The sequence below is a fragment of the Oryctolagus cuniculus genome, chromosome 6 (assembly GCF_964237555.1).
Source record: "Oryctolagus cuniculus chromosome 6, mOryCun1.1, whole genome shotgun sequence".
NCBI lineage: Eukaryota > Metazoa > Chordata > Mammalia > Lagomorpha > Leporidae > Oryctolagus > Oryctolagus cuniculus.
In genome coordinates, this window is record NC_091437.1 from 54,149,523 (window position 1) to 54,167,587 (window position 18,065).

Genomic DNA, 18,065 nt, shown 5'->3' on the forward strand with positions numbered 1-18,065 from the left:
TGGTAGGGAATTTAATCATGTAATCAATGTATGTCTTCTCTTGTACATGCAAGTGAGAAACACAGTTTATTCTCATGCCTCTGTGGGACCCTGCCCACAGCAGAAGATACCTTAGGTTACAGCTCCTACTGTGTTACAAAAACAATGAATCCCACACATCACAGTTAAGAAATTTTGTTCTGAGAGTAAGATGCAAACTCATTTATTTGGCCATTGTGTTAAAACATTAAGGAAAATACGAAGAAAAAATAATAGCATTTTGGGAATATTCAGATCAGAGTGTGAATGGAAATAGATGGGTGTCATTCTTCAAACTTCTCTCTCTGGTCTGTGTCTCCTTTCTATATCTGGAAAATGGCAAGTAGAAATCACCTAGAAGTGATTTTGAAGTTAATTTTATGTTGAATAGACACATCAGCCTTGTAGAATGTAATCACCAACTTCCAGGGTGAGAATCTTTTTTTCTTAAGAGTTGCCTGCTCTGACTTTCCTCAACTTGGTTTCCTGGGCCAACAGTTTGCCCCTTGTTTCCAGGCCATTGATTAGATGGCTTGCTAAGATGGAAAAAAAATGAGGCAGCTGTGACTGGGACGACAGAATCCCCATGTTGTACAGGTCTGCTCTGGCTTGCAATCTCTTAGCATGTGAGTTTAGGTGGGCTTCTCCTGCTCAAATTTTCTTTGTTTCCCTTCATATCTGGGTGGACCTTGAATCTCTTGCCTTGTTGCCTTGGTTTCTCTGATTGCATGACACTCATGATTTGCTTGCTTACAATGTTCATTTTTTTTAAAGTGTCAATACTATTAAAGAAATACTGCATCTGTAAATATGACTTTATGTCTTCCTTTTTTTAAAGATTTTATTTATTTACTTGAAAGGCAGAGTTACAGAGAAGCAAAGGCAGAGAGAGTGAGCAAGTGAGCAAGAGATAGGTTTTCCATCTGCTGGTTCACTTCTTAAATGGCCTCAACAGTTGGACCTGGGCTACTCCAAAACCAAGAGCCAGGAGTTTCTTTCGGGTCTCCCATGCGGGTGCAGGAGCCCAAGGACTTGGGCCATTTTCTACTGCTTTTCCAGGCCATAGCAGAGAGCTGGATCAGAAGTGGAGCAGCTGGGACTTGAACCAGCCGCCATTATGGAATGCCAGCACTGCAGGCAGCGGCTTTACCCACTATGCCACAGTGCCGGCCCTGACTGTGTGTCTTTTCTTGGCCTTCAATAAACTTTGTGTCTCATTGTGTCTCTTTTCATTACCCATACCATGGAGAGATACCTTGCATTTCTTTCTGCGAAACACATCACAAATACGCTTGAGCTCTTCATTCTGATAGATCACATTGAAATTCCACTGCATTGCTCTCCAGCAGTGTGACCTCAATGATGTAGCTTCTCTGTACCTCTTCATCATTTGCAAGTATGGATAATGTTTATCTCACGTGTAGGGTGGTAAAGATCAACTGAGACAGCTCATATCAGATGTCCAGCCTAGTGCTCAACAAATCTTTATTCACTCTTCCACATCTTTCTTACTTTCCTCTTGCTTCTTTGAAGGTGAAAATAAAACATCCATCACTGTCCAAAAGCAAAACAGAAGGAAATCAAGGATTAAATTATTAAAGCTAGAATTTTCCTTTTACATGCTTAACCAGTGGGTCATTCAAGGTACTTGATGATTTGTTGAGAGAACCATTAAATACCATTAGTAGGTCATCTGCCACAGACTTCAAAACTATAGTCTTTAAAACCTAGCCAAATAGGGAAATCGTCTTAATAGCTCTGATCACTTTGATTTGGGCCAGAAGGCCATAGTGACAGATGCACTCACCATCTCATAAATGCTGGGGTGTTTCCTTTAGTGATTATAATTCAAAGAATAGAAAGTGGTCATGTGCTGTCATCATGTAATATGATATCATTTAAAATGTAAAACTGTAGCAGGGGCATTTTGGCCAAGTGGCCCTGCACCTTTAACTCCCTTGTCAAACACTCTTTAGCTTGTTCTGGTCTTGTCTCCATGACCTCACAATGTAAAGTGACTGGTATTTGGTTTTTTTTTTCTCCTTTACATCCTGAAAGAAGGGTTTCTACCAGCACAGTGTATATAGCCAGACTGAATTTTTGATGCTTAGAGTCTTTTGAAAGACTTTTAACTATGAGATGTGTGATTCTAGCTCAGTCTTCTCAATGTGCAGACAGCTCTGTCCTCTCCTTACTTGTCTTTCCGAAGGCACAGCTTGGAGATGACAGTCCAACTGGCACCTGAAAAGGGGAAGGAAAAGAAGGAAGAATAGGTCAGCATCCTTGGACTTCACATGACTCGAGGAGGAAATGTATTTGGCACGCGCCGCATCTTTGCACCTAAATGAGCAAAGTGCATGTCATCTCAACACATTCCTCCTTGGCATGCTGCTGATTTCAAACTGAACTCACTTGAGGAACTGACTTCTCAAAGGGTCACATGGCCCATCTTTTGCTCTGCGCAGCAAGCCCTAGGAGTTCCTTAGAGGGGGATGCCCTTCACACACCCAGGCTGGGAAATTGCCTTGATTACCAGAGACTGGTAATGGGAGCTGCAGTGAACCTGAGTAAACAAACTCTGTCGAGTCACTCTGATGTTCCCTGACTTCTGTGCTTCCCTCTCCTGCTTCCCAGATTTCTCTTAATAACATTCCTAGAGTTTACTACCCTAGTCCAGATAGCTATTTGTCTTTGTCATTCCTGCACAGATTTGCTGTTCTTCGTCTAGAAAGTATAAAACATCATGTTTTGGTCATTTCTGTGGGCTTCACTATCTTGTGAATGTCCCTACACACATGTCAAATTAATGAAATGTGTGTACTTTGCTTTATCAGCTTATGTGTTAGTTGAGTTCCTAGATCTATCTAAAGAGCCCACGTAACAATTGAGGGTAGCCAAGGGAATCTCTGTTCAATCTCCATGTACTTCAGTGATGCCCTTGTCTGTGTCACTGAAGTCTCTGGAAAGGAAACTGTCTTCTGAATTTTGAATTGAATGAAGGTGAAGGCTGACCTGGATGAGTTCTTGTCATGTGCTGGCATGTTGGTTGCCCAGAATGGGGCCCAGAAGTGTTAAGAGCTGGGCAGCGGGGCCATTTCTGTGGTACAGCAGGTAAAGCAGTGCTGGCATCTCATTTGGGCATCAGCTCAAGTCCCAGCTGCTCCTCTTCTGATCCAGCTCTCTGTTATGGCCTGGGAAAGGTGTGAAGATGGCCTAAGTCCTTGGGCCTCTGCACCCACATGGGATACCTGGAAGAAGCTCCTGGCTCCTACCTTCCGATCAGCCCAACTCTGGCTGTTGTGGTCAGCTGGGGAGTGAACCAGTGGGATGGGAGACCCCTCTCCCTCCCTCCCTCCCTGCCTCCCTACCTCCCTCCCTTCCCTTCTGCCTCTATATAACTCTGCCTTCCAAATAAATAAATAAATAAATAAATCTATTGAGAAACAAAAAGAAAAACCACAAAAATAAAAACAAACAAAAGAACTGGGTAGCACTGCCTTGTACATCAAACAGGACCTTAGGAGCAAATGGGGACAAGATTCCTAGGCCCAGATAACCCTTGCCTGACTGGTAAGCAGATTGTGTAACACTGAGAAAGAAGGAGTGGGGGCCGGCGCTGTGGCGCAGTGGGTTAAGCCACCACCTGCAGTGCTGGCATCCCATATGGGTGCTGGTTGGAGACCCAGCTACTCTACTTCCAATCCAGCTCTCTGCTATGACCTGGGAAAGCAGCAGAAGATGTCCTAAATCCTTGGGCCCCTGCATCCATGTGGGAGACCCAGAAGAGGCTCCTGGCTCCTGGCTTCAGATAGGCGCAGCTCTGGCATTGCGGCCAATTGGAGAGTGAACCATTGGATGGAAGACCTCTCTCTGTTGCTCTGTCTCTTTGTCTCTCTGTCTCTCTCTCTCTCTCTCTCTCTTTGACTTTCCTCTCTCTGACTTTCAAATAAATAAATAAATCTTAAAAAAAGAAAAAGAAAGGAGGAGGGAAGGGAAGGTCTGGAGAGGAGGGGATAGGAGGAGGTGGGAGAAGGGAGGAAGGAAGGAGGGAACACAAGGAGACAAGGAAAGGGAATTTAATGCATTGAATTTACTTGGCATGGATAAATGGATAGTAAGCACCTGATTCAGAATTTGGACTCAGCTCTTCTTGACTAATCTAGTTTAAGCTAAAGTAAATATGTAAATTTATGTCTGCTTTACAGATAAGAATGTGTGTATCTATGTACACATATGATATAGTATGTATATATAATATGTTGTAGATGTAATCTCTATTTACAATTAGTCATGGATTTCAAAAAAGTTTCACAGCAAAATAAAATTGTATCTTAACTGAATTTTCATAAATTCTTAAATCTATTCTCATATATACTTGTACAACTGTGTATATGTGTGTGTATTTTATCCTCCCTGAATCAGGTGCTATAATGCTGGGATCTTGGTAAATGAAATAATTCTGAGCTTTCCTGTTTTATTTTTTCTCAAATGTCACCATCTCTTTACTCACTAATAATAAGAATTACTTGTACATATTGAGAAGAGTACAGCAAAAGCCAAAGTTGTCTGAAATTCCACAAATAGCATCTGTAAATACCTTGATAACTGTTAGGTTGGTAATATGTCAAGTTACGTAAAAGTCTACATAAAATCCCTGGAGAATCAGTGTTGGGCTGGCCTTACTGCCGGAGCTTACATTCCAGCCAAGAGCATGGTGCAGGATGGTAGCTTCTAACCTGTGATCTAGGAAGAGAAGCAGCAGCGTTGTCTCTGAACTTGAGAGCATGTAGGAGGTCAGATGGTACCCAGAATGTTCTGAAACAGAAACTGTGGGGGCAGGACCCGGGAATCTGAGTTTTAAGAAGCCAAGCTGACTTGTCTGATGAGAGACCAAGCTAGAGAGTGTTCACCACTCATGTAGAGCCGGAAAGATCTCAGTTTCAGTTCATCTCAGCCATGACCCTCAGGGAACTCTGACCTTGAGTATGTTGTCCACTTGTGGGTTTCTCATGGTGAAGTGAAAATGGCATTTGTTTTGAAGCATTGTTGGAGACATTAGAGATAAATTATGGGAAGTATTGGATAGAGTGACTCAGCCATTAAAGGAGCTCAATCTTTGCTAGGCATTGCATGAGGCCATCACAGCTTCCATTAATAGCTAAGTTAAACAGCTCACTTTTGAGAGATAGTATAGAATATACTCTTGAAGAGAAGCACAATGTTGTTAATATTTAAAATTTGAAAATAGCACTGCAGCCAGAGAAACATGACCTTTGTCTATTTCAGAATTTGTTCTTGTCAGAAAGAACATATGGTTTTTCATTGCCAATTAGATCCCCTTTCAAAAGAGGGTAGATACTTTTTAAAGTCACTTTAATCTGTATAACTTGAGCTAATAAATCTGAGCATGAGATTCTTCAGAGGAAGCTCCATTTTGATCATAAACACCTAAACTGCAGGTGTGAGAGGGTACATGGTTCCATCCTTGTTTATTTGCCTTGTTTGAAAGAGATCAGAACAGACCTGGTAGTTAAATGTCTGTTTTGACGAGGAGGATTCATACTTCCTGAGACTCCATGCATATGGATAGAAACTGAATAAGACAAAACAAAACTATAAAAATAAATATGAAGTAGAAATATAAATAAGTGTTTTTAGTATCATCTGCAGTGCTTTAAATAGTAATATTAGTACGGTACATTCAGAGATACTTGTATTGAAGATGACTAAAATAAGTTACAGATCAAGGGAAGAAAGTGAATTTTAGTGAGAGGTCCCAAACAACCTCGTTATGAGTCTACAGAAATAATCACACGAATCGAATTTGTTTTAACCTGGCTCAGAGCAAGTTAAGACTTTGCCTTTTGGCCTCACTCAAGTGCAAGTTCCCTCTAGCAGCCCCCAAATCCATGAAAAGTTCACATTCTTTTTCTACTCCATGCGTTTTAATCACCTTAAACTGAGAATGAATTGCTATTAAAAACTTTCAGCAATTTCAAAGAGATTTTCAAAAATAAACCAATAAAGTGAAATAAGGCAATGACAATATTTAAGTAGGAATATTATAGCAGATAAATTCTTGGAGGTTTACTGCTAATGGCCACTTGACATTTTTAAATAGAGCATTTCAGTAAATCACTGAAAATTAGCCAACAGGAATTTATATTCATCTATTTAAATGATACTTATAAATAAGTAAATATGGTTTAAATATAGTTTGAATGATGCTGGAGTTTATAGTAGCAAATGTCCTAGTATAGGGTTTTGTTCTAATTTCAGATCAGTTCAACAAGCATCTGTTACAGATTTCCCATGAGCCAGGAATTGTACTCATTCCTGAAGATGCACAGAGGGGAAAAGCCCAATTCTGGAAATCTTTTATATTATGGCACGTGTTAGTAACTCACTACCATGTTACCCCTTTTTCCCTTTCTATCCCATTCTATATGAGAGGACTCACGTGACTTCCACTTGGAATCTAGAAAGGCTTTTAAGGCTATCTTGTGGATTTTGGCTGACATTCAGTTCAAGAGTGATATGTTGGTCAATGGTTTATAATAAATGGCAGTGGTGTATTTTAATTATGTATGTGTTGATCCATTCATTCCACAAATATTTATTATGCATGTTCTACTGTATCCTAAACATTGTTCTAGGCATATGAGATAGTGGCCATGAGCAGACCCAGATTTCTAGCATTGTATTTATATTCTAGACTAAGGAGGTTGATCATACACTTGTTGTGGGGAGCAACTCGGACTATACTGTTACTGGAATTAAGACTTATTCTATGCATCTGCTCTCCCACAATATGGCGCTGGGAGAGAAGAAAACAGCTTCTGCACAGCTGCCTCCAGTTCAGCCAATAAACTGTAGGACTTGCTCCTGATTGGAGGAGAGCAGCGTACTCGGCGTGTGGGCAGCCGAGTTGGGATTGGCGGAGGAGGACTATAAAGGAGGAGAGAGACAGCATGCACCAGGAACATCTAAGAGGAACATCTAAGGGGAACATCTAAGGGAACACCTGTGCAGCCCCCGAGAGAGCCGGCCGGCGGTGTGCCGCTCCCCTGCGGAAGTGGGGAATGTGGCCAGGGGGAACTGCCCTTCCACGGAGGTGGAAGGGATAGTAGCCAACCCGGGAAGAACCAGCAGCAAACCCGGGGAGGGCCGAGCAGACAAAAGAACAGCGCAGGGTCCTGTGTCGTTCCTCCATGAAGAGGGGGAGCGACACTTGTCAATAAGTAAATGAGGTAATTTTAGTTAGTGCTACATTGATAAGAAATAACTAGAGCAGTGGTATAGAGTAACTTAGAAGAATGAGGAAGGTCTCTTTACACAGAGCTTTCAGAAAGGACCTCTCTAACCCAGCACATGAGGAGATTTAGAAGCCCAGCATTTTTAAAAAACTTAATTAATTTGAAAGGTAGAATGACACAAAGAGAGTGAAAGACAGAAAGGGAGATATCTCCTGTTGGCTGGTTTATTCCTGGCATGCCCACATCATAGGGGTCTGGGCCAGGCTGAAACCAGAAGCTGGAAATCCATCTATGTCTTTGACATTGGTGGCAAAGGCTCAGGCACTTGGGTCATCACCTGCTGCCTTCCCAGGCTTATTAACAGGAACAGGAAGCTGGGTCAGAAGAAGAGTCGCTGGGACTCAAACTAGGCACTCCAGTGTGGGATGTGGATACCCCAAGTGGCAGCTCAACCCATTGTGCCCCAACACCATTTCCTATACATGCTTTTAAAAATATAATAAAGCCAGGTCTTCTAGGACACATTCAATTTAGATATTAGATAAAAACCCCAAAGTTAAGGTCAGCTATCAGTTCATTTCACCAAGTGATTTTAGTTCCAAAATGACTAAGCCAACTCTTTTGAATGACATAATAATGATGGAGAAATAATTTCTGTCTCAAGGAAGCTACATGCTATTAGATAAAATGGCTATTTATAATTACCTACGATATAAAATTTTAATGAAATAAATACTATATTGGAAGCCTAAAGGAAAACAAGCAAATTCTGAATAACATTAAATATTTATTCTAGAAATAGTTTTTGATTGTCTGCCATATCAGAGAAAGGATACAGTGCTGAACAAAACATAAACAACTTTTCCTCTCATGGAGTTTGGGGTCCAGTTTGGGAGGCAGAAATTATAGTCCCAAATTGGAATGAACAGAATGAGTAGGTGAAAGTAGTATTTTGGGGGGATATAAGCACTCAGTAAGTATTAGGTGAGTAAACTAATGGACAAATGAAAGGCTTTTCTACAGCAGAATTACAGCGAGTGACACGCCTTAGGGAGCATTTCCAGAAAAACGCTTTCTGAGGATCTAATATTTAAGTTGCAGTCAGAAGCAAGAAAAGACATTAACATTTCAAACAATTAGGAAAGGAGGATATCTTAAAGACAGAGATTTCAATATGTGACGTTCCAAAGAAGGGAAAAGGTTCTGGAATGTGTCATAAAGCCAAAGAGATGATATTAGAGAGGGACAGAGTGACAAAATACTGTAAGATATTGCTGGCCATAGAAGTACAACTATTTTCTAAGTCAATAGGTAAATGATTGCAGGCCTTCCTGTATTTAAAAGATCATCCGAATTTCTGCAAAACAAATTAGGTAGGGACGAGATATGTTTATGATGTTATTGGATTATGTTAAAACTGATGGTATTTTAGGCTGAGTGAGTCGGAGCACAGATAGGCAGAAGTGGATGGGTACAAAAGTTTTGTGGATGTACTCTGTTGGATACACTGAAGTGATGTATTTTTCTTTTTCCATTTGTTCTAGCTGAAAGCATGGAGTTATCCTTAAATTTTCACAGCATGAAGCATGGCCTTGCTTGAAACAAATCAGTCTTCTTGTCTCTATGCTTGTCACCCTCAATGTCCCCCATATCATTCAACAAATTGAAATCTTCGCTGTGACCTCCAGACCCCTAACTGTTGTTCTGGCTTCTTAGCTTTCTGAGTCGTTCTACAAGGACCTCCCTTAATCTGAGCTGATCTCGACTCTGTACCTCATGGTATTTGCCATAGCTATTCCCTTACTCATTCCTTGACAGAAACTTGAAACGATCCTTTACTTTCTTTAGCTCTTGGCTCAGATATCACTTTGCCACTGAAGTCTTCTCTCTTTGTCTGTTTTGGGCTGCTACAGAAGAATGACTGTGGACTAATTTATAAAGAAAAGAAATTTCATAGAGTCCTAGATGCTGGGAAGTCCAAGATCAACAGGTTACATATGTGGGGGCCTCTCACATGGCCCAGAGCTGCATATGGGGACACAGAGCAAGCTGCCAGATTGGATCTCTCTTCATTAGTATCATTCTCCTATACCTGTATATGTATATTCAATACATGAAATTTGTTCACCTTATACAAATAAAAAAAGTAAATAAAAAAAAACCCCAAAGAGTGAAAAAATAAACCTCCTTGTTTGGGAGAGCCACTAATCCCCTCATGGGCCCCCACCTTTCTGGCCTCATCTAATCCTAATTACTTCCCAAAGGCCACCTCCAAACACTACCAATATATAAATTTGAGATTAATTTTCTAAACATGAACTTTCAGGAGACATGTTTAAACCTTAGCATTTTACTTAGTCCCCTTTCTAAATGTTCAAATGCTTCTTCTGAATGTGTTTTTATCATCTTTGTTTCCTTATTTTTTTGGTGTTTGTCAGTATCTATTAAAGTATTAAAATTTTTCTATTTTTCTGCTTTTCTTCCCAGTAAAATAGAAGCACAATGAGAACTGGAGCTTGTTTATTTCATTAAAATATTGAGCATTCCTGAAATAATGATCAGCATGTATTGGCTGAATGTATCAATAAAAGACAATAATTGGAAAAGAGCCGATTCCTTCCAGCCTCAATATTGTCATACCCACTAGGGTTTATTGACCATTTGAACTATGTCAGGTGTCGGTTGTGCTTATGGACACACAGTAAGCTCTCTTGGTGAAGCTGAACAGGCCCAACTTGGGGCCAGTGGGATGAATGTTGAGTAGCTTGCCAAGAAGATTGGATGTGTTCCTATGTATAGTTGAAGTTCATTAGTATGTTTCTAAAGAAATGGTAGCATATTTCTCTTTAGTTTTATGTTAATAATTTTGGGAATGGGGTGAAGGAAGAAGTACAGTTGCGTAGATATAGAAATTAGGAAACATCTGTCAAGAAATCATGGAATTAATCCAGCTATGGATTTTGTGACTTACGTCCAAAGTTGCCAGTTTTGAAAATGGAAAGAAAAACAAAAGGAACTGAGGTAAAAGGTGGAAATCCAGGCTTTCATTTATAGTAGCAATCACTATAGGTGATCCTTTAACTCTCTCCCCTCTACCCTTCTCCTTCTCTCTCTCTCTCTCTGTTTCTCATATTTATTTATTTATTTGCAAGTCAGAGAGAGAAAGAGAGCGAAAACGAGCCTCCATTTGCTGGTTCACTCCCCAGATGGCCACAACAACCAGGGCTGAGCCTAGCCAAATGCAGGAGTCAGGAGCTTCTTCCAGGTTTCCCATGTGGGTAGCAGGGGCCCAAATGTTTGGGCCATCTTCTGCTGTTTTCTCAGGCCAATAACAGGGAGCTGGATTGGAAGTGGAATAGCCAGGGTGTGACCCAGAGCTCATATGGGATGCTGGCATTTCAGGCGGGGGGGGGGGGGGGCTTTACCACAATGCCAGCCTCGATCCTTTGTCTTTAAGATGATTTATTTAGTCTCGTATTCTCATTTACTTACAATTGACATTTGTGTCAGTTGGTTATCCATAGTACTAAAATATACTTTAATGTTCTGGTACTATTTATTATAGAAGAAATTATGTTGCTCTGAATAAAATATCTGAAACTTTCCTGAAATGTCTCATAACAGCAAAGTCATTGGAGTTTTAGAAAATCTGTTTTCGTGTGTCTTTTGCTGTCTAGACTAATATGTCCTTGAGCATGTCACTTCTTTAAACATTGCTACCTCATGATATAAAAGAAATATGGAAAAAAGCACTGGAGAGTTGTCTTCAAATAGCTAAAGTGTCATCATAATTATCATCTGTGGATCTTAATTGAGTGATTCTACTCATCAAGTGTTTGCAAGGAATTTCAGGTTGTAAACTCTTGGCTGACCTGATGGCTTTGAATTCCTTAATGCTTCAATGAGATTTTTTAAACTGAAGAACCCAGGAGTCAGCAGGAGGGCAGTTTTCTTGTAGCCCATCATCATTTCTCTTTCCTCTTATTTACTTAGCATTTGAGGTCCCCTACCACCTCTGGTGTTTCTCACTTGACGTTTGTCGGCTTCTTTCTATGGCTTTGCCTGAAGTTGAGGCCAACACTCTGTAGCATTCTTCCAGGTCATCTTTGACAGGTAATCAAAGCTTTGCTCACCATAGGTATTTAAGTAATATTATATATTGAGTGTTTCTTGCAGGACACTATGAAAAATGTATAAGAGAGGTCTTCAAAAAGTTCTTGGAAAACACATTATGAAAAGACTATGGATGGATTTCACTATTTTTACAACAAAATAAACTTAGTTTAATTCCACTTTCCACAAATTTTCAGAAAAACCTGCATAATTTGTTTGATTCTATTTATATGCCAGTTGAAATAAGAGAATATTTCCAGGAAGTCTTATTTAATTGCTATAAAGTACATTGACCTAGCAGCTTTTCCAAGATCAAAAGTTAGATAGTCCGTGTGGAATTAAGAGAATGGCCTATCAAGCTGTCCTCCACACATGACTGGGAATGTGAGAGTGGACCACATATTGAGCCTAGCTGACAAAGATGTATTTTTTAAATTATTTATTTGAAAGGCAGGTAGACAGACACAAAGAGAAAGAGAATATATCCCATTAGGTGATTCATTCCCTAAATGCCCATACCAAGTAATGCTGGTCCAGGCCAAAACCTGGAACTCAAAATACAAAGTCTCCTGTATGGATGGCAGAGGCCAAGTACTTGATCCATCATCTGCTGCCCCCCAGGATGCACAGTATCAAGAAGGTGGAATGGAGAGTGGAGTCAGGATTTGAACCCAGGTTCTCCAGTATGGGATGTAGATATTCCAAGAAGCAGTTTAACCTTATGCCACATGGTAACCCTGAAAGATTTATTTTCAGTGTAAGAAGTTCTATCTTTTTAAGGCTATACAATACTATGTCTTTGTTAAGAGCAAAAAAGAAGCAGGAGGAACTCTTGTATTTGAAATACATGTTTTGAAGGAGACTATGAAAACAGTGATGGCAAATCTAACTGTATAAGGGAACCTGCACTGCAGTAAATGTGATAAAAGTGAGACCCATTCAGTGTGAGCATCACTGAGTCAGGCTGCATGTGGTTGTCACAGAAGACAGTACCCAAACAGAGAAGGTCATTAATGATTTCTTGGAGCCCAGGCAGTGTGGAAAACAACTCAGAGTGCATTTACTCCTCCTTGGATGTAGCCTATCACAATATAAAATTGAGGGGGCACCTGGCATTAAATACTGTATTTACAGAAATGCACTAAAAAAATCAAGATAGCATTTAGTGTATTGTTCTTATACAAAGGAGAGAGAAGGAAAAAAAATTGCCTTTATCGACCAACATATTCCAATTATGATGTTTTATTTAAATAATCACAAATGGGCAATTTGCTCAAACTTATTTCTATATTCCCAGCATGAAATAATCCCCTATCCACTCAAGTTTTTCTATGAATCTAAGATGGGATAAGTAGAGCCATAATTACAGGAAAAAACTTGGGCGTTGTGCTAGCAGTCCAATGTGTCGGGGCATTTCCTTTCAGGCAGGCCTTAGCAGTTTCGTTTGTCTTTGTTGAGGCTCTATTTTCCCCTTCACTTTAACTATGGTTTCCTTATGGTATTTTAAATTAATTATCAATACCTTTTATGCCTTTTTACGTTTTTGTTCTACGATTGTATAGACAGCACTTGTTATTCTTTGTCAAAATTGCTTCCTTTGCCTTCCACGCTTCTCAGCTACAGTTGGATCATGGTGAGGGTTGCTTTGCTGGAAGCTGCACCCACCTCAACAGAACAGGCTTTGTTCCCTGGAGAATAGCTTTGTGACAAGTGAACCAGAGGCTTCTGGAGTGCAGGGGAGGGGTCAGAAAGTGAACATTTATTTTGTTTGATGCTGGATGCTTTGGCTTTGCTCCAGTTTCATCCCCATGAGTAGCATACACTCATGCCTTGGGATTTTTAATGTGACCTATCACTTGAAGAATATCCTGTGTAGTATTTTATTTGTTTGTACTGGGGTGAGTTCATAAACACTAATCACAAAAAAACTAATTATCTCAACAATGAAAATGGAAGCAGTGAGCATCTAAGTACTTATGAATCATCTTTCAGGGGTGTTGATTCAGTTAGTTATCTTGTATATTTCATGTCCTACATACTACAGTGAAATAATAATATTCTGTAGAGACACACTTATCAAGGAAGCCAAGAATAGTTCCGGATGCTGGCATTATGGGTAAGTCTCAAAGTGAGAGGCAAACTGATGCATGCAAAGACAAGAGCAAAATCAAATCTGGCAAGGAGTTAGTTTAGAAGGAAACAGAAGATTAAAGGAGTAATGGATGTGAATTGAAACTTGGGAAACAATAATGCTGTCATTTAAAAATGAGTCCAGAAGCCATTAAAAAAAAGATAACAGAAACATTAGAACAGTTGCATATAAGCATTAAGTAAGATGGATGAAAAGAGGAAAAGTCATGGAAGAAAGCCTTTCCGAACCAGAAAACAGTTGAATTCCTAGGGGATTCATAGGGCGACTCAAGGAAGTTGGGTGTAGGGATATCTTCCTTGGTTTGGGACTCTAACTTTGTCACTTTCTAGCTACTTCACCTCCAACCTTCAGTATTCTTATGGGTAAAGTAAGAATAATGATGAAATCATATCTCATAAGGTTATTTAATGATATGCTGTTCACTTAAATACAATCCTGAGAATCATGATAAAAAGTCTAAACAAATGAATCAAAACTCAGGCAGCTCAGCTTGAGGTCCCTTTTTCTTGAGGATCTTCTCTGAATTAGGCTACAGGGCAGCCCCTTTCTCCTGCAGACTCTAGGTCCTGACTCTGGGGCCCACAGGATATAGCATATCCAGGGAGGAAGTTGATTCTCCTCCTGCCAACCCCCTTCTGGTCCTGGCTCTCCACCCTCCTTCTCCATTGCTGTGCTGCAACACTTTCTTGCTCTGCTACTATCTCCAAACAGTTCCCTTCTTCTAAGTGGTCCTCAGTGCTCCTGGTACTGGGGATAGAGGGGAGACCACAGGGCTTTGTTTGGGGCTGGACTGGAAGAGGGTTTCTCACCATCAGGTCAGGTAATAGACAGTCCATTGCAGGGGATCTTGCAAAAATGTGTCTAGCTATTCCTTAGTTACCCTGTGGTTCAGGCCAAAGTCTGCTGATTTAATGTTCAAGCCAACATCAATTTCAGGTCTTTGAGCACAATGCAGTTCTTGTGGCAGTAGTGCGCAGCCCATGAAGTCTAGTTAAACTTGAGACAGACCTCTTCATTCTATAGGCAGCTGCACTATGCCGCATAACATTTGTGATCTCTCCTGCTCTCACAGATTCTGTAACAATTTTGCTCTGTCTCCTGTGTGCATTATCACCAAGGGCATTGTGATGCTCAGCTGATAAATGCCTTTCATTACTTCCACTTCTGCTCCCAATTTCTGAAAGCTAGAGGAGTCCTTATGCTCCCTTGGGATGACTTTCATGGCCACCTGCATCCCAGTTTGCAGATGCTGGGCTAGCTTCCTCTGGCTGGAGCTGTCCTGGCCAGTGGTACACAGAACCTGATATCCATCAAGGAACCTTCTCATGATGGAATTCCTCAAGGTGCCAGCACCACTAGTAACACTAGTAATGCTATTTAATCAACTAGACTCGTGCTACTAACAGAACACAGTAACCTGGCCAGCGCCGCAGCTCACTAGGCTAATCCTCCGCCTTGCGGTGCCGACACACCAGGTTCTAGTCCCGGTCGGGGCGCCGGATTCTGTCCCGGTTGCCCTTCTTCCAGGCCAGCTCTCTGCTGTGGCCAGGGAGTGCAGTGGAGGATGGTCCGAGTACTTGGGCCCTGCACCCCATGGGAGACCAGGATAAGTACCTGGCTCCTGCCTCCGGATCAGCGCAGTGCGCTGGCCACAGCGCACCGGCCGTAGTGGCCATTGGAGGGTGAACCAACGGCAAAAGAAGACCTTTCTCTCTGTCTCTCTCTCTCGCTGTCCACTCTGCCTGTCAAAAAATAAAAATAAAATAATTAAAAAAAAGAACACAGTAACCATAGTAGCTAGTCCTGGTCAGTAGGACTAATATTATAGAAATTTTTTTAAAAAAAGTGAGAGAATAAAACAATGAGGAAAACTGCAATGAAAAGATAGTACTAACTATACTAACAGTAGTAAAATGAGTAAAAGATAGTATTAACTATACTAACAGTAGTAAAATGAGTAAAACTGTATAAAATGGTTCTATCCAAAAAAAGATTAGAAAGGAGAAAAAACAAAAACTTTAAAAAATGGAGAAAATGCCATAACAATTGGAAACAGAAAATTAAAACAGGGGCCTGCATTGTGGCACAGTAGGCTAAGCCACCGCTTCCAGCACCCACCTCTCATATCTGAGTGCCGGTTCAGGTCCCGGCTGCTCCCTTTCTGATCCAGCTCCCTGCTGATGCACCAGGGAAGGCTGTAGTTGATAACAGACATACATCTGATACTCACCTGAGAGAATGGACAGAGTTCCAGGCTCCTGGCTTTCACATGTCACAGTCCCGGTCACTGTGGCTGTTTGGAGAGTGAACCAGCAGAGAGATCTCTGTCTCTCTGTCACTCTGCCTTTCTAATAGATAGATAGATAGATGGATAGATAAATAAATAAACAAATATTAAAAAGGAAAATAAGGGAAAAGAATAATAAGAAATAAGAGAGAAGTGGTGAAAAGAAAATCAGTCTAAAAAAGAAATGAAATATAAGGAAAACAAACACAAAATGGGAAAAATGTTAATGGGGGAAGAACAAAATAAAATAGAAAATAAAAGGTAACAAAACATAAAAAGAACAAATGAAAGTGACAGAAATGCAAGTGAACAATGACTGAGTCCAGGTCCTGCAGGTCACCACTGCAGAGCTTCCTGGACAACACAGACAAAAACCTAGCCTGAGCTGGGGGCTTATTTCCTGTTTGTGATGAAATAACAATAACAATAACTCCTTATGATGTCAGAGCAAGAAATGGACCAGTCACAGCTGAAGGTGTTCCGCAGCGGTTTTCACTAGAACCTTTCCAGTTGAATAAAGAAGAAGGACCCCCAAAACATTTTTACTTAGCTTGTTGATAGAGATGATACTTGTCTTTTGAGAAATTAAAACCTGTAGGATGTTTCAATGGCCTTTCCATTTCTAGTTTAAAAATTTATAATAATTTTTGGTTTTTGAAGGCCTAGTGACTACAGTCAAAAACACCTATTCCTTTTTCCTTAACCTTAGTCTGAAAATGTTGGTACAAATTCACTGGCATCACAACAAAATGTCTGTTGCTCAAGACCATCAGGTGCATTATTAATATCGGCAGAGCTGAGAGGAAGTTCTCTCTCATCATCTTTCCCCTGTAAATTCATCATCAGATGTATGATCAGAAAACCTGGAGAACCAGAAGGCACTGGGGTCGATCCAGTGTCCAGGTGTGGAAGGCAAAATAAGGATCAACTGAGCAATTAATGTTCTCCAAAACTGCCCTTCAGTAGGAAGGAAGTGAGAGCTTTTTAGGTGTCTCAGTCCTTTTGTGCCACCTTAACAAAAGACCTTGACCTGGGTAACTGCAAAAGGAACAGAATTTTTTTAAAGATTTATTTATTTATTTATTTGAAAGAGTTACACAAAGAGAAGAGAGGCAGAGAGAGAGAGAGAGAGAGAGAGAGAGAGGTTTTCCACTCAATGGTTCACTCCCCAGTTGGCCGTAATGGCCGGAGCTGTGCCAATCTGAAGCCAGGAGGTAGGAGCTTCTTCCAGGTCTCCCATGCAGGTGCAGGGGCCCAAGGAGTTGGGCCATCCTCCACTGCTTTCCCAGGCCACAGGAGAGTCGGATTGGAAGTGGAGTAGCTGGGTCTTGAGCCAGCACCTATATGGGATGCCGGCACTTCAGGCCAGGTTGTTAACCCGCTGCACCGCAGCACCAGCCCCAGGAACAGAAATTTATTTCTCACTCTTCTGGAGACTGGAAAGTCTAAGATCAAGGCACCAGCAGGTTCAGTGTCTGTAAGGACTCACACTCTGCCTCAAAGATGGTGCCTTCTTCAAAGGAAAGATAAAGATATGGAAAGGCTAGTGGCCTAGTATGGTCAGGTGAAGCTATGAATATGTGTTAAAAAGTTGCATTGTGCCCTACAAATGTCCAAGTTTCACAAGTCAGTTTAAGGAGAGTTGGTTCCTTCATGAGGTGTTCTCATATAAGGGAAGGAGTGAACTCAGCTCTTCAAGTCCTTTTGGAAACTCACCACCCTGTCCATAGCTGTGGAGCTCTCATGGTCTCTTTGCCTCCTAAATGCCCCACCTCTGAATAATGTCGCCCTGGGGTTGAAGCGTCAAAATGAAGTTTGTAAGGACATGGGTATTGAAACAACAACACCAGAGCTGATGAAGTTTGTCACCACTAGACCTGCCTTGCGTGAAGGGAGTCATTCAGACTGAACTTTTAAAGACATTAGAAATAAGACATCTGGTAAAGTCCCATTCCATGGAAAATTATAGAAGCTCTCACTAGTTTTTATTTTCTACATGATTGAAGATGCTGACATATGAAAAAAAATGACCAATTGGTGCTTTTCAACACACAAGGAACATGTAGCTTTGTGACCCCTGAAAAGGGGTGAGGTTGGAGCAGCTTAGGACTGGAGTTTTAGTATGTTATTGAAGTTAAGCTGGTGCAGATGCGCACTTCAGTGATAAAACTTTTGGATGTTAAATGGAACTCCCATGATAACCACAAAGACAATAACTGTAGAATACACAAAAGGAAAT

General features: G+C 40.9%; 1 protein-coding gene and 1 long non-coding RNA gene across 13 annotated transcripts in view; one reads left to right on the forward strand and one right to left on the reverse strand.

Annotated features, from left to right (window-relative positions):
• The window catches only part of TENM2 (teneurin transmembrane protein 2), a 1,294,348-nt gene that overhangs the window by 345,673 nt on the left and 930,610 nt on the right, over positions 1-18,065 (forward strand). The window lies entirely within an intron of this gene.
• Positions 163-16,211, reverse strand: LOC103347955 (uncharacterized). Its single transcript, XR_007919027.2, has 4 exons — positions 15,770-16,211; positions 3,031-3,209; positions 2,214-2,259; positions 163-1,572 (listed from the first exon to the last, which is right to left on the reverse strand). It is a non-coding gene; the product is annotated as an uncharacterized lncRNA (long non-coding RNA).